Source organism: Corapipo altera, unplaced genomic scaffold (genome assembly GCF_003945725.1).
Source record: "Corapipo altera isolate COAL_440 unplaced genomic scaffold, ASM394572v1 23, whole genome shotgun sequence".
NCBI lineage: Eukaryota > Metazoa > Chordata > Aves > Passeriformes > Pipridae > Corapipo > Corapipo altera.
The window spans coordinates 16,634,018-16,648,523 of record NW_020884878.1 but is presented as its reverse complement, the minus strand read 5'-3'; the positions used below and the strand labels follow the sequence as shown (position 1 = coordinate 16,648,523).

The window sequence follows — 14,506 nt, the reverse complement described above, 5'->3', positions numbered from 1 at the left end:
GAAAAGGAAAAGGAAAAGGAAAAGGAAAAGGAAAAGGAAAAGGAAAAGGAAAAGGAAAAGGAAAAGGAAAGGAAAGCCCTACCATACAAAAGTACGAAAGTTGTTACCCCAAATATTGCTGTGACATAGTTGTTCTAAGCAGCAGTGGAAGTCTTTATTATAGAATAAACTATATTCTCTGGGATTGTTGCAAATTTATAGATTTATGACATTATAACAGTTGAATAATTTGTCCCATTTCATGTTACACTTCCATCTGCTGGGACACTTCAGCACAGCAGCATCCCCCCACACTATTATACTTTCATGTTTTCAAGCAGGGTACAGATTCAAGTTCATATATTCCTTCTACATAGAAACTAGTCTGTGAGGACTCGTCTTGAGGCTGTTATTCAGACTGAGCACCCAAAAGCTTTGCCTGGTACCCATTACAGAGGAGAGTTAGGAGCAGAGTAGCTGTTGTTGGACTTCCTGGAACAACTGGATTTGGCCAGCACACTTACATAACCTCAGCCTTGCGTCTTCTAATGGCAGGCATCTTCAAGAGCTGAAGTAACAGCAATAATTTCCCTTAGGGGCTTAAGCAGGTCACGAATTTCCTCCTGCAATGAGCAATAGTCAGTCTGAAGTGACAGACCCTGGCCCAGCATACTCTAATATGAACTGCTTCTGAGAGGAGAGGTTGCAGTGCAGCAGCCAGGTGCTGTGGGGAATTGGTAGTGAACAATGAAAAATACTTGGAAGGGCAAATACTCGTATCTTTTTCAGCACTTGGGAAAAGGGGCTGTTGAGACAAGGAGAGCTGCTCAGCCCAGCAACATTCCTCCCAGCTCTGCTTTCTGTCTGAAAGCTTTGAGAAGTGTATGGAAGAGCATCTAGCACTATCTAACAGCGAATTAGGTAGGGGTGCTTGCAGAAAAAGGATCAGGAGATGGGCTTTCATAATTGAAACAGAAAGATAAGGAAATATATACACAACAGAAGAGTGGCAGAAAGGGAGTTCTGAGAATAGGCTTAGGAGCCGGAGGCTCAAATTTGATTTCTCACATCTTGTTCTGTGGTTAAGTCACATCACTCATCTGTCTGATTTTTCTTATCTGTGTAATGGGGGACATATTACAGATCTCTGTTTAAGTGGAGGTCTGAGAATTAATAGATGCTGATAGAGTGCTTGGAAGATGAAAAATTCTGGGTATTACCACAGCAAATAGTAACCCCTTTGACTCATTTATGGTCTTATTAACACCAAATGCCTCTTTGGCTTCCTGTTATTTTAACTAAGCCTCCTTCTGATCCTATTAAACACCAGGGGGAAGTTCCTCAGCTAGTGTCAGTTGTCACAGCCCCATTGACTTCAATTATTTCTCTTGCACAACATATTTCATCCAAAGCACTTCAAGTATTTGAGAGATATTGGCCAATTAAGCATCACAAGCTCTACGGGAGGTACAGAGTCATACCACAGTTAGAGAAACTTAGAAAAGAAAGGTTAATCAACTTACCTAAGGTCAGGAAGAAAGCGTAGCAGAGATAAGAAAAATGGAGCAAGAGTTGTGCTTATAATTCTGGACATTGCCTTGGCCAGGTTTTGCTCTGTTTATCAGGGTGGATCTGAAACCACTGTTCCAAGCTCTGCCTTTTTCAGGTTCTTACTGGTATGAGACAGAGCAGGAACTCGCTTCCTTTTCACGCTCTCATACCCTTTCAGTTTCTATAATTCTCATTTTATTAGAGGCATCGTAGGAAAAAAATTATGGAGACTACATATATAAAGGCTGATTCCTCAGCTAGTATAAATTAGAAAGATTTCCCAAAGGCAATGAGAGTACGAGCGCATATACCTGAGGATCTGGTCCCAAGGGCTTATTTCTGACAGAGCAGGGCTATAAGATACCTACGGATTTTCAGCCTCCAGTCACTTAGGCACAGGCTTTCTGTAGCTGCGGGAAGCTAAACTGCCTACTGGTGATTGCTTTTTCAGTATATTGCAGGCTAGGACTTTATCAGAATATGTGCAAATGATTCTCAGTAAGCTGGTTTGTGCCCTTATGCCTGCTAAAAGTCCAAAATGGCTGCATCAAGTGGCAGTATTTAGAATAGCTCCAAGTGGAAATACTTCAAATATCCACAGTAATTCTGCTGTTTCTGAGATGGGAATTATGGGTTTTTTTCCGAGTGTGAGGAGTGTTTGTGCAACTTCAGCATTTTATTCTGCAAATTTAGATCCTCTTTCAGAGAAACTAGTGAATGCTGTGATAGTAGAGTTTGATGTATAAATAGCCAGCAGACGAACATGAGGAGAGGCAACGAATAACTCACAGATGGAAGAGTTCGAGATCAGTTGAGACATAATGGCAGAGCAGTAGTGCAGAGCTGAGGAGCAGTGCTTAGCTTGGTCAGCACTCAAAGAGAATCCACAAGTGCAGTTCTTAATTATATTTATAGATTTAAGTCCAAAATCAACTTTTTGTTTGTTTTTTTAAAAACACAAAACCAGCCAAAGCCACCCGCCCTCACCCTGTGAAATTTGCTGTTTTGATGCAGTGCTCATAGCACCCAGCTAGGAAATAATAATATGTTATTTGGTTTTTTAGTTTTTAAAAACTACAAACAAGTTGAAGAGGAAAGCCTGTCACAGTTATAACAAATTAATTGTATTTATAAGCTTAAGATCTTAATTTCCTGAAGCAGCTTTAAATGCAGATAGTGTGCTGTCTTTGGACACTGAGTTAAGACTAGTTGATATCAATATTCCAGCTAATTCTTATTTAGGTAAAGAGTAACTGAATGTGCTGTTTCCATACTTGGGAAAAAGCAACCCTATCTCTATAAAGCCCATGGAAACACTTATATTAAAGTAAATATATATAGATGTGTTTGTACACACATTTAAGTAAATGCTGGTCAAAACCAGATCTAAGGACTCATAGGAGCACTGGGAGAAGGGCTGAGGTGTGAGGAAAGGGAAGTAAGAGGATCCTCAGAAACTCAGAAACTCAGGGCAGCTCAGAAACTCAGATTGATTACCTATGTAATTCTCTTTCTGCTCCTCCACACACATGTACTTCAGAACTAGAACTAGTAGTTTTTTGAAAAAACACTGCCTAAAATCCTGAACATTTTTTTTTCTTCATCCTTATGCTAAGGTTTAACATTACCTTGGGCTAGACTTTCCTGACCTTGTCACCAAACATATCTTGATATAAAAACACTTGGTCAGGACTCTTACACTTACGAAAAGAGATGAAGCTATGAAAAGGATAAGGCTCCAGCCTTCAACTCCAAGCTGGAAAAACTGCTTTTTTACTTCTGCCACATAGAAAGCATGCTCCCTAGGAAAAGGAAAGGGAAATTCACACGCTTTAGGTCAGTAGCCACATATGAGCTATGTGTTTGGTCTTCAAGAGAACTTATATCAGGCATATGCTCCCTCTTGGAAATTTCTGTCACCTGTGCTCTCCCATTCCATTTTAGCCTAGATTTTTTCTATTGCCATGGGAAACAGAGGTCTTGACTGGGAGGAGAAGGGAAACCAGCATAAGAGAAATCTGGAAGTTGTCCTATATGCTTGATAAATCGAAAGAGTGTCTTGGAAAATGTTGCCTGTGTCATGGTTTGAGATTCCCAAAATCCAATTCCCCAATCCAAGCCCCCCTCCCACATCTCAACTTAATGTGGGATGATTCTTTCCAGACAAAACACACCAGACTCAAAGTGGGGTAAAGGGAATATATTACAATGACTGTACAAATAAATACTGTAATACATTATATACAACCTTAGCTATCTCTACCATGACATAAGTATTTACAATGGATCAGATCTCTTCTCCTCTCCAAATAAAAGTCCAGGAGGGAAGAAGGACAGATCCCTTCTTCAGAGCAGCAATGTCTCTAAGGCCGCAGGCTCTCTCTCTTCTTTTCTTGCAGCAGCTGATAGCTGGATCTCTGCCAGCACTCACGAGGGGGTATCGCCCTCGGCCCCTTGACGCAGGCAAAGGGGTCTTCCGTGGGCTATGTCACCCCAGACAAAGGTCGTTCCACCACGGTCATATCACGAGCCCAGGGGGTCTTTGTGACAGTCTGGTATCTTCAGGGAATTCAGATTCCTTGCAGAGCCTCTGTACTCTGCTTCAAGATGGCTGAGAGCTTCTTTGTAGCTTGCAGCAAGGGAGGGCCTCAAGGTCAACCTCCACACACTGTCCTGACTAAGCTCTCAGGACGACTGAGCTTCTTACCTCCTTTACTCCATCTAGGACTTCTAATCAGTAAGAGTCCACCACTCTGACTTAAGAGGGGGTCTCAAAGGAGTCTGGGGTCTTTTGGTTCAGTTCTTACCCCAACTCTCTCTGTAGAGCTAGTTCTGCTCTCATCTGCTGCTGTTGGCTGGCTCTCTCTTGGCTCTCTGTCTCATTCCAGGAGTCCTCTCTGCAGTGCATACCGTTTGCTGTTTAGTTCAGTTCTTATCTGTCCTGGCTCTCTGCCACCTTCTCCGGCCAGTGTTGCTTCTGCTGACGCTGTTGCTGCTCTGTCTCCGCTGCCCATGGTGGAGAAAACATCTCCCAGCATAACTACAGGCACCTAGCCCAGCTTTATGCTGTTCCAGGTCCCTGCAGCTCCCCCAGCCCGGGGCTGGGGGTGGCCCAGAGGCCCCAAGGGGCACAGAGCCCCTTTCCTTGTGGCAGTCAGAACATGGCTACCACTTCTATCAACCCCAGAACTACAACTCTTCTCTTCCATTTGGTTGTGATATGTTTATATTTTGCAGAAGCACTCATTGGACAAAACTTCAAGACTTCAAAAGTTACCACCCCTTGGGGTTACCACTTTCAACTCCAGGGGGAAAACCTGGTTCCAAACTACTACACCTGACTATTTGGAGGTGCTAACTGCTTAAGAAGGTAATGGTGTACCATGGAATGAGACAAGTCCCTGTCCTCCAAAAAGTGAGCACAGAGTGGCTTCAAGTGTTCCCCATCCCCAGCAAATGTGTAAAAGTGCCAGCATCTCTCCTAAGGGGAATAGAGCTAAGACCAAATACACATTAGAAAGTGCCAAATATTTTACTGTTAGGTGTAAAACCTGTTTCTATTGACAAGTGTGACAGTCTTTACTGGTCTCAGTTAACAGGACCCTAGGGACTTCCCGTTCACTGGAAGAATAAAAAAAACAAGAGAAAACATTTATGTACAAGCTAATACTTTTTGCTAGAGCTTGCACAATTTAGCTCAGACCGGCTACAGAACACTGAAAGACCAACTTTACTTTTACATGGCATTTTGGAAGTCTAAAAGCACTCCTTTTGCAAGTGTCTCAAAGACTTAGAACCACTTGGTTAGTTTGAATCCATAGGAATATATGAAGTGTATATGTATTGTGTGAGTAGATGGGGTCCTACTATCACAAGCCTGGTTGGGTTCTGAGAACACAAAAATAAGACATTTTTGACTGATTAAAGCCAGTGCAACATCACTTCCTCAGCTTCCCCTTGTACAGTCAATGCCTCAGAGTTAAGTCCTGTACTTATTCATGGAAATTCCCATATGAGACCTGACAGTCTTCCCATCCTCGAGACAATGAGAGTCACAGTCTTTCTAGTATTCCAGTTGTGGGCTTGTGCAGAGGTATCTCCCTAGGGGGATCCAGGATTGCTTCCAAAAAATACCATTCCTCCCCTTCTATATTTTGGGAAAGAGAGAGACATCAAGACTTGGGTGGCTTGCAGTGGGCTGCTGCCAGTTGAAGGGGGCCACTGTCTTGAAGTTACTGGCCTCCAATATCTCTCTGTAAAAATTGTAAGGATGCGCCCCTAAAAGAATTTCTGTATGATCATAGGCTCTATAGTAATTCAAGCGTTTTTTTCCTGGCAACATCCTGCTAGAAAGGCTATAGCTAAGGAAAGAACACTTTTCTTCTCCTAAAACAGTTATTTTAATCCTCAGTACTGTTACAGTGTTTTTACAGGTATCTATCTACCTATGCTTTAGGGTGTCTGTCTAGGTCCTTGCATAGAGAGCTTACAAGAGATTGGTGCTCTGGTTGGTCTCTCCAAAACCATGGTCTCTTGCATATCCCCATGCCCAGAAGAGGGTATTTAGGACTTCTGCTGATCATGGGTTGTTCCCTGGTGGATAGGAGTATCCTGTCCATCTTGTTCCTTTTTCAAGTCCTGTTATCAATGTCATACTTGATTAGGTATCAAAGCTTTTGAAAATACACACTGTATGTAGAAACAAGAGGATGTGATGTGAGGATTTGTGGGTCATGCTGCATGACCTGGTGCGGTATACAGAAGAGGCAAGCATTCTCTCCAAGGGTCATTTTCAGAGGAAATCTTTGGATCTCTCTGTTCAGGTAATATTTTTTTGGTCAGGGAGAAGGAATGCTATCGGAACTCTGTCACCTGGCTGGTTCAGTGTTACTTCTGGCATTTATGTAATATACAAATATGGTTCTCACTATCACATTTTCCAGCTCTAAAGAAATGTTAAAATGTATAAAAGTCATGATGTTATCATCATTTTTGATTATAGCATTAAACAGTGTATTAAACCATTCCCTTTGGTGTACAATTCATACCTCTTAGCCTGAAGGTGCATTTCTTATTAAAATGTCTCAGATCCACATATTGTGAAATAATATCCAATGAATTCTCTCTCTTTATTTATGTATTTAAAAGAAGTTGTTAAGGGATTTGGGGAAACAGATGAATTTACTGTCTGTAATAATGTAACATCATAAAAGGTACAGTGCTTATTATAAGAGTTATTTTCTAAGAGTTTTTTAGGCATTTCATTCAGATTGGTTTTGAAATGAACACTTTTCCAGATGGACTAAAAACTGTCTGAATGTCCCCAGGACAGCATGTTGAGTTGCACATAAGGGGACAGTAGAGTTGGAGGGTGATTTAGAAAAGATTGGGCTGCAAAATTTTTTTTTCTTCCAGTTAAAATAGCCAAGGTTTACAGAACTAGTAGTTTTGATTACCTCAGTTTAAATGACTTGAAACAGTTTTAAAACTGATTGCAGAGGGTGCTAGTCACTCTTTTCCTGAAACTCAGCTGCCTGTGAGCGTTCTCAGTTTAACACCCAAATATTGAGGTACCTAACACAAACTACAGTAACAAATCAGTCTGGCTGAACAGCTGCAGTGCTAATGTGGAAAGGGGTTAAATAATAGTCATCAGTTCTACTGTCAAGCTGGAAGAAACTGCAATCCCCAGGGGAAAAAACCGCAGACAATGAAAAATGTTCTGTGTTGGTGGATTTGCCTGAAGAGTTACTTGCAGAGCTTATATTAACAAGCTTATATCTTGCGCCACTGTAGGACACAGGTAGCCAATTAGCTGTACTGGGAGAGACCACCTTTCTTCTCGGTATAATTTTATCTGTAACTAAGAGATTTTCCTCAGAAAACCTACCTTGTCTACCTTTGCAGAGGTAGGCAAGGGGTGAATAATTCACCCAGCCAGAGCCATACAGGGTTAACTGCTTGTGTGAGCACTTCCATGATCAGCAGTGCCCAAACAGCTGAACTGCCTGCTTAGGGAATCATTGTGGATTTGTTCCCTGAGTATTTTTGCCCTGAATGATCTGGCCCTTACCAGGCATGTTTGCAGTATGGCAAATGGCTCATTTTTTTTTCTTCTTTTTTTTTTCCCATTCTATTTCCTTCTTTTAAAAATCACTTCTTTTTATTTAATTTAAAAGTTTAACAAAATAGGATTTTGGCCTGTAAAAGTCTAGACTTCTAGGATGTAGCTGACAGTCTCCTCGTCCCATTATCTGTTCTCTCTTTTTTTCTTTCACTTGCTGTTCTTTTTTGGCACTGAAAATGTAATCAAAGTCACTGAGGCCCCAATAGACCTCTACTTGTTGATTAAAATTGAATAAACTAGACGAATTCTGGTGGGAATTGAAGGCATTTATGATGACTACCTGGCATTTTTCTCTGCCCTTTTTTATGTACTTGTCACTGTATTTCCCCACATCAATCTCATAAAACATTCTTTTGCTCATGCTTGAAATACTGATATTATCCTACAGCAAAGATAAAAGCACATCACAGAGCAATATGGCTTGGTGATAGAATTATCTGCAGTACACAGAAATCTCTACTGATGTTTAGGGCTGGCATGGTATTAAACACATTACTTTTGCTGACAGGCATTTTCATTTCCTTGCATCATGCAGGTAGGGGAATTTGAAGGAAATCTAGTTTTCTGTTCTCGATTTGTTCAATAAAAAATGTAAAACAGAAATGCCAGTGGATATGGTAGCATCTCTTTAAATCAAAAGGAACTCACCGAAAGTCTAAGTTTCAGAGAAGGCTGTGTGTTTTTATGTGTTTATTATATGTTTGTGTGGCTGTATTTACAAAGCTATCTAAATATTTATATAAACAACACAAATATTTATATAAATATTTCTATAATCACAATATTTATATAAACAAATAGCTGTTCCCTATATAACAAATCTGAAAGAACTGGGGACAATCCAAAATCAAGCAGTTAAAAATTAGTGTCAGTGAATCTTATGCTTGTTTGGTCCTTATGATGTGATTTTTTGTAACATCTGTACTCATTATTTCTCCTGTATGACTTTCTCCCCATGCTGTGCACAGAAGAAAAAAAAAAAAAAAAGAGCTTCTGGAATAAGTTTGGGATCTGCTCTCAAATTGACGGCCTTGTACACAGGATGCCCACTTCAATTTTTTTGAAGTGGGTTGTGTAGTGAATGAGGAGAGGGATTCTTACAAGGGAGGGACACCTCTTTAGCAAAGCATTTTCTTCCTACCCCTCTTTCTTCCCCAGGGTCACACTATGGTGGTTACTAAGTTACTAAGATAATTTTTCCCTCAGGTCACCTCTGAATTTTGTGTTCCTTGTGCTCCAGTTCCTAACTTCAGATCCTATAGCTTGGATGGAAACAATATTGAGCCCTGAAAACAGGAATTAAGTCAGCACTTCAAAAGTGTAAGGTGCCATAAGGTGCTAAGCATTCTGTGTAATCAGAACTTGCAATCTGAATTTGCACATTCAGTACTGGTGGACATTTTGACTTAATTTCCCTGTTCCTGAACTCAACATTTGTAAAACGAGCCTATCACCTGAGAAAGGTGTTGTCCAAAATAATTAGATTTTCCAAAACAGCTCACTGATATCCTGAGTGGCACCACAGAAATGCCCCTGTGGAAATAAATTACTTTTCAGAGTAGGATTAGTATAGAATGCAGAAGTGGCCACAAATGAAGCAATGAAGATAAAACACAGGATCAAGTAAGAGCATCTTCAACGGCATTATTCTTTCTGTGCACTGAGTGAAAGTTCACATCAAAAAAGAGTAGTGTGGGATCGTGTAATTAGAGGACGTATAGAAACATACACACATGAAACTCAGGGACTGCTTTTATGCTCTATTTGTGCAGGAATTTATGTCTAGAAATCAACTAGAAATTAAAAATTAAAATGGTTTCCGTTGGTATCATGGGAGAGAATCTGATCAAGTGGCTGGGGCAGACTTAACCTCCACCCCTGTCAAAGGTCTATTTTGTCACTGCCTTGGTCTGTGAAGTTGGAGGTAATTAATGCTTCTTTTCTAGTAAATTCCTTTGGAATAGTTTGATACTATACATTGTCCAAATACAAAATATTCCTTTGTCATGCACGATATTTGTGTAGTTGTGGATTTTGGAACAGGATTTTTGTTTGTTTTCAGCGTTATGCATTCACTGTAGAATAAAACTGAGTGTTCTGCTGCTGTAATGAATAGGCCTAGAGCTGATCAGAGCATGCTGAGGTTTTTGTACACCTCTTGCTTTAGGGAGAATGGGTCTTCTGCAGTCTAGAAGGCAGTAGCTTTGGAGCACAAGAATGAAGTCTCTTCTCCTGCTACACAGCTGGGTATTCTGCATGAATCTGGCATAAATAAATATTTGGTTATATTCCGCTCAGTTTTCAGAAGTTTTGTAAATCCCTCATCAGTTATAGAAAAATTAGGGTTTGCTTGTTAATAATTTATGCCAGTATTTGTGTCTGCAATGGAATTTGTTAATAGGCCGAATAAGCGAGCATACAGAAAATGAGATATCACTGATATCGCATAATCAGGCAGTTTCCCCAAGAAAAGTATAATTTTACCTGAATATCTGGCACAACTGACACAAAAAAATTGTGCTGATCCCTAACCTTTGCTAGCAGTAGGCCTTCTCATTGCTAGTAGGCTTACTGTAACTTAGTGTAAGTACCCCTTGCTTGAGGACATAGTGGAGGTGAATTGTATGTGGGCTGCTGGGTTCACACTGGCCAGGGGTTCTTATAGCTCGTTTTGCAAGGGAACTGCTGAGGTTAGACTACATAGTTTTTTTTGTAATTTAGTTTTACCTGCTGGATATGACCTCAACTTTTTTCTCAGGTCTAAGGATTGACAGAAAAAAATCCCAACATTTTCCACTCATCAAAAGGTCAAAATGTTTGATCTGTTTAATTCCTAGAAGGTAAGAAAATACATGTAATTTTATAGAGCTCCTTTTAGAGCAGAAATACCAAAAGAAGGCCTGTTGCCACCATTTTTGGCTAGACTGGAACGTCCTGTCTTTTGAGTTCTGTGGGAGAAACAGTTACTCTTCTCAAGAAGCACTGAACCAATGTAAAAACTTTTAATCCTATCCAAAAAGAACAAGCCAGGTTATCTCCAGCCATCCCCTTGAACATGCCAGCCATTAAGCCAATATATGAATATATGAATATCTACATAGAAACACACCCCATAAGAGAAGGTTGATCCTTTGCAGTGAAGTTACATTACCTTTTACGTTACTGCTTGGTCTCAGTAATGTTCAGATCAGTGCTATTGAGTGTGTTTCTTTGTGTGGCAATTTACGTTGTGTGCAGGGCTCCGGGGCACAGCATGGGGCATCATAGGGCTGTAAGTTCTGCAAAGCCTCTGTGTACATCCATCATTTTCAAGGCAGCAGGGAAGCTCATTCTTTTTGCCAGGCTTTAGCTGTGGAGCTTGGATATGCCTCCCCCTTGGAGCTCCTGTTGGACTGCCACACAGGGAATATTCCGCATTCAGTGCATCCATTCTGCAGCTGCCTGGCAGAGCACCAAGCTTGCAAGAGGGCACAAGAGAAAGCATAACCCTGTTTAAAACTATTCAGGCTCATCAGCAGACTGTGGTATTGCAGAAGAGGAGAGGTGACACAGTTTCATGGTTTGTCCTTATGCAAATAAGGTGCCAGCAGCAAGAGTGAAAGGAACTATTTCCTAAAATTGAGAAATGCTGCAAGCAGCAAGGTAAAACAGTGGCGTTATGCATGTACTACTCATGTTCCTTGTCCCATTGCAGCTCATGAAACAGGGAGACAAGGAAGAAAAAAACAAAAGGGAAAGAGGCAGGAGAGGGGAGACCAAGGAAGTAAGTAAGATTCCCAGGAAGATGATTAGCTTTACGGAAGCTAAGACAATGCAAGGGAAAGCACTGTTGCCTACCGAAGTTTTACCTAGATGAGAAGGCTAATAACTAGCAGTGGGGTCAAAAAACAACTCTACTTTAGCTTTTCATTTTCTCACTCCAAAGGCAAATAAATGCATATTTAAATGATCACAGCAGTTAAAAACTGCTCCAGTGAAGTAACGTTCTGTTACATCTGCCTAGCAAACACCTGGGTTTGCTTCTGCAGAACAAGAGATTTTTAAATGTTCACTGATAAAGAATTCTGGTTGGTTTTTAAATGTGAAATGCTTTTTTATTGCTAGTGCATAATTTAATTTGAGGCCACTTGTGGTTGATGTGTGTCTAAAAATCTGATCTCCTGCAGGCACATGGTGTCATTGTATCTGCTCATTTAATTTTTCTGAAAAGAAATTTTCTATCTACTAGAGATTAAAGCAGCCCTGCACCCCACACTTTTCCTCTCTCCTTACCCAAATCCAAAAGAAAAAGGTAAATAAAAGAAACACTACTATATTAAAAAAAAAATAAATAAAAAATCACTCTTGTTCCATGTGAGGGGCCAGCTCTGAGATTTAAACTTCAGAGAATGGTAGTTTTACTACTCTGAGCTTCTGGATTCTTCCTGGAATGGAAAGACCCACATTTCTGCTTGGGAAAAGGCAAGACTGTGGAAGATGGTGAAAAAGGAGAATTACTTTTGTGAGACTTCATTTTTCCAATATAGAAGGTCTCTCTTGAGCTGGGTGTTGGAAGGAGGCTGAGAATGGGTCAGGTTGCAGTGGAATCACATGCAAAGGTAGCTTGCCAAAGGTTCCTTTGCAGCGTGTCCAAGGTTCCCCTCCTGTGATGTCAGGTCTCTTGAATTCGGTATCTGACTCCGCTCTTATGGGTTGAGTTATAGCAGTCCTGTAGATTATATGCCTTTCCTGTGTTCTTGTAGATTATACAATGACTTGAAGAGTTTTTTTGATTAAATACCATTGCATTTTGGGACCACACATCTCACTTGACAGTGGTGCAGGACAATGTAATGCATTAATTCAGTTCTGCTCCTACTGGTGCATAGTAACATCATCTTGCAGCATGTTTTGTTGAACAGGCTACATGATGTGATAATTTCTTTGAGCCCTATACTTGGCTGCAGAACAAAATGGGATGCTTCTCCTGACATCTTTCTGGTAAGACCAGAAATGCAATCTATAGTCCAGGCTTTTTACATGAGAACACCAAGGAATGAGCCAGACTGAGGAGACAGGAGTGACCTTTGGGATGATGAAATGACCATGGTTGGCTGTGCTAAAAGGAAAGCAGCTAAGGCCACTAAAGCACAGTTGGAATATGCAGTTCTTCCTAATTCTCTACTTTGTAGACTAGTCGGTGCTGTCTGCCCTCATCTGTTACCACACAGGTCCCATAATGACTGACCATATCACGCATCTTTCTCAGCATGCCATTTCTACCAGAGTCATATCTACATGAGCACCAGTGTGGAAGCTTGAGCTGTTACCACTCACCCCTTTTAAATGAAGTTGTTGTAGTGGCCCTGTTTGTGGCAGGTCTAATGTTTTGCCTCGGCACTGCCTTTTCCATGGTGGTGCTGCAGTTGCTGGGGTCAGAGCTCTTGAGGAATAGCCAGTCTTTAGGTTCATGCTAATAGAAAAGCAATGAATATGCTTCTAACGCATTTAAAAAAAAAAAAAGTGAGGGAGCATTTATGTTCTGTCACAGAGGGTCCCTTAGGTCTGCTAATGCCCTAGTTAGAAGAGTTTTCATCCTTGCATTTACCCAAGTATTTACCCTTCTTCCTGGCTTCCATGGTCAAAGCCATACCATGCACTATGGTGTGTAATGCTCCAGGAGAACACTAGGAGCTCTGCTGTGGATCCTTATATTTGGCTGACTCTGGAAATGGTGAAAGGCAGTGGTCTGCCTTTTTTAAAAAACATAAACGAAACCAAAAACAAACCCAAAACCCCTGACACCAAACCAGAAAAAGAAAAAAGAGCAATCTATTTTAGATATGGGAGAGAAAAACATTTGGAAAGCTTTTCACTTAACAAGGGTCTTCTGTGACATTTAGACGCATTTATACAAGTTAAAAAGGAATTTGGCACCTTCCCACCTCACTCATCAGGCTTAGAAGAGAGAAAGCAACTCAAAAGACAAGATTACTTGATATGTTCCTTTGTTTTGTTCACATAAAGTGTTGTGCCCGTTGATGCTGGCTGAGTACTATTACAGGCCACAAAGAGCCTTGACAGAGGAGTCATATTCAGTCACATCCAGGGCTTGCTTTCTAATGAGAAAAGATAATTATCGTGCCAATCTCTGATCGCCTTTTACAAGGCACATTTAATCTGAGGGAAGATAGGAGCATCTTTTGTCTTGTACAGACTTGAGAGCAAGGCCAGCAGGTGTAACAGAGTAATCACTCTGAAGGATTTGTTCATTATTTCCCAGAAAGAGGGGAAAAGTCTTCATTTCACTGTCTCTTCTGTTTTCACTGCTCTTGAGTTCAACTTGTGCAGTTTGATCGTGGTGGCCCCACTTCTCCAAGCACCTTATATCCTATCAAAAGCTCACTTGACAAGCATTTATTACTGGTTAGACAGCCGAGTAGTCTCCCTCCATTCCCTGCCCCTTTCTCTTTAGAAGAGAAAATTTGCACTGTGTTTTGATGGGAACCTGATGATGTGCTGTATGCTCTGAGGCACCTACTCCCTTGGCTGTAGAGCAGTGTGGCCAGGGGTGTATGCTTGCATACATTTTTGTACATTATAAAAAACCTCCACAAATGTGCATACTACCTATCTGGGTTCATATGCATGAGTGTGTGTGTGTGTCTTTTCTTTGAAACACTCAGATGCCCATTCCAGGGGAGTACAGAGATGAGCATATGCTCTGAGAGATGTTGACTTTTATATACTTGAGTGCACACGTCTACAAATGTATGGCTTCTGATTATATGGGAACTCCAAGACTACAGGGCCAGCTGTAACTTTGAGAATTGTCTTGAGAATTCTTTTGTGTCTTTTTCTTACTAGTAA

General features: G+C 40.9%; 1 protein-coding gene and 1 long non-coding RNA gene across 25 annotated transcripts in view; one reads left to right on the top strand and one right to left on the bottom strand.

Moving 5' to 3' along the window:
- LOC113944818 overlaps positions 1-12,268 on the bottom strand; it is a 14,065-nt gene extending 1,797 nt beyond the window's left edge. The window contains exons 1-3 of one of the 5 annotated variants that reach the window (XR_003526822.1): positions 12,155-12,268; positions 10,385-10,490; positions 504-547 (exon numbers count right to left, since the gene is read on the bottom strand). This is a non-coding gene — a long non-coding RNA (uncharacterized LOC113944818). Of the gene's footprint in view, positions 1-503; positions 548-3,273; positions 3,333-5,046; positions 5,152-7,728; positions 7,828-10,384; positions 10,491-12,154 lie in introns of those variants that run through there. The other 4 variants (XR_003526825.1, XR_003526823.1, XR_003526824.1 and 1 more) reach the window with 4 other exon arrangements.
- The window catches only part of NRXN3 (neurexin 3), a 1,012,014-nt gene that overhangs the window by 613,494 nt on the left and 384,014 nt on the right, over positions 1-14,506 (top strand). The window lies entirely within an intron of this gene.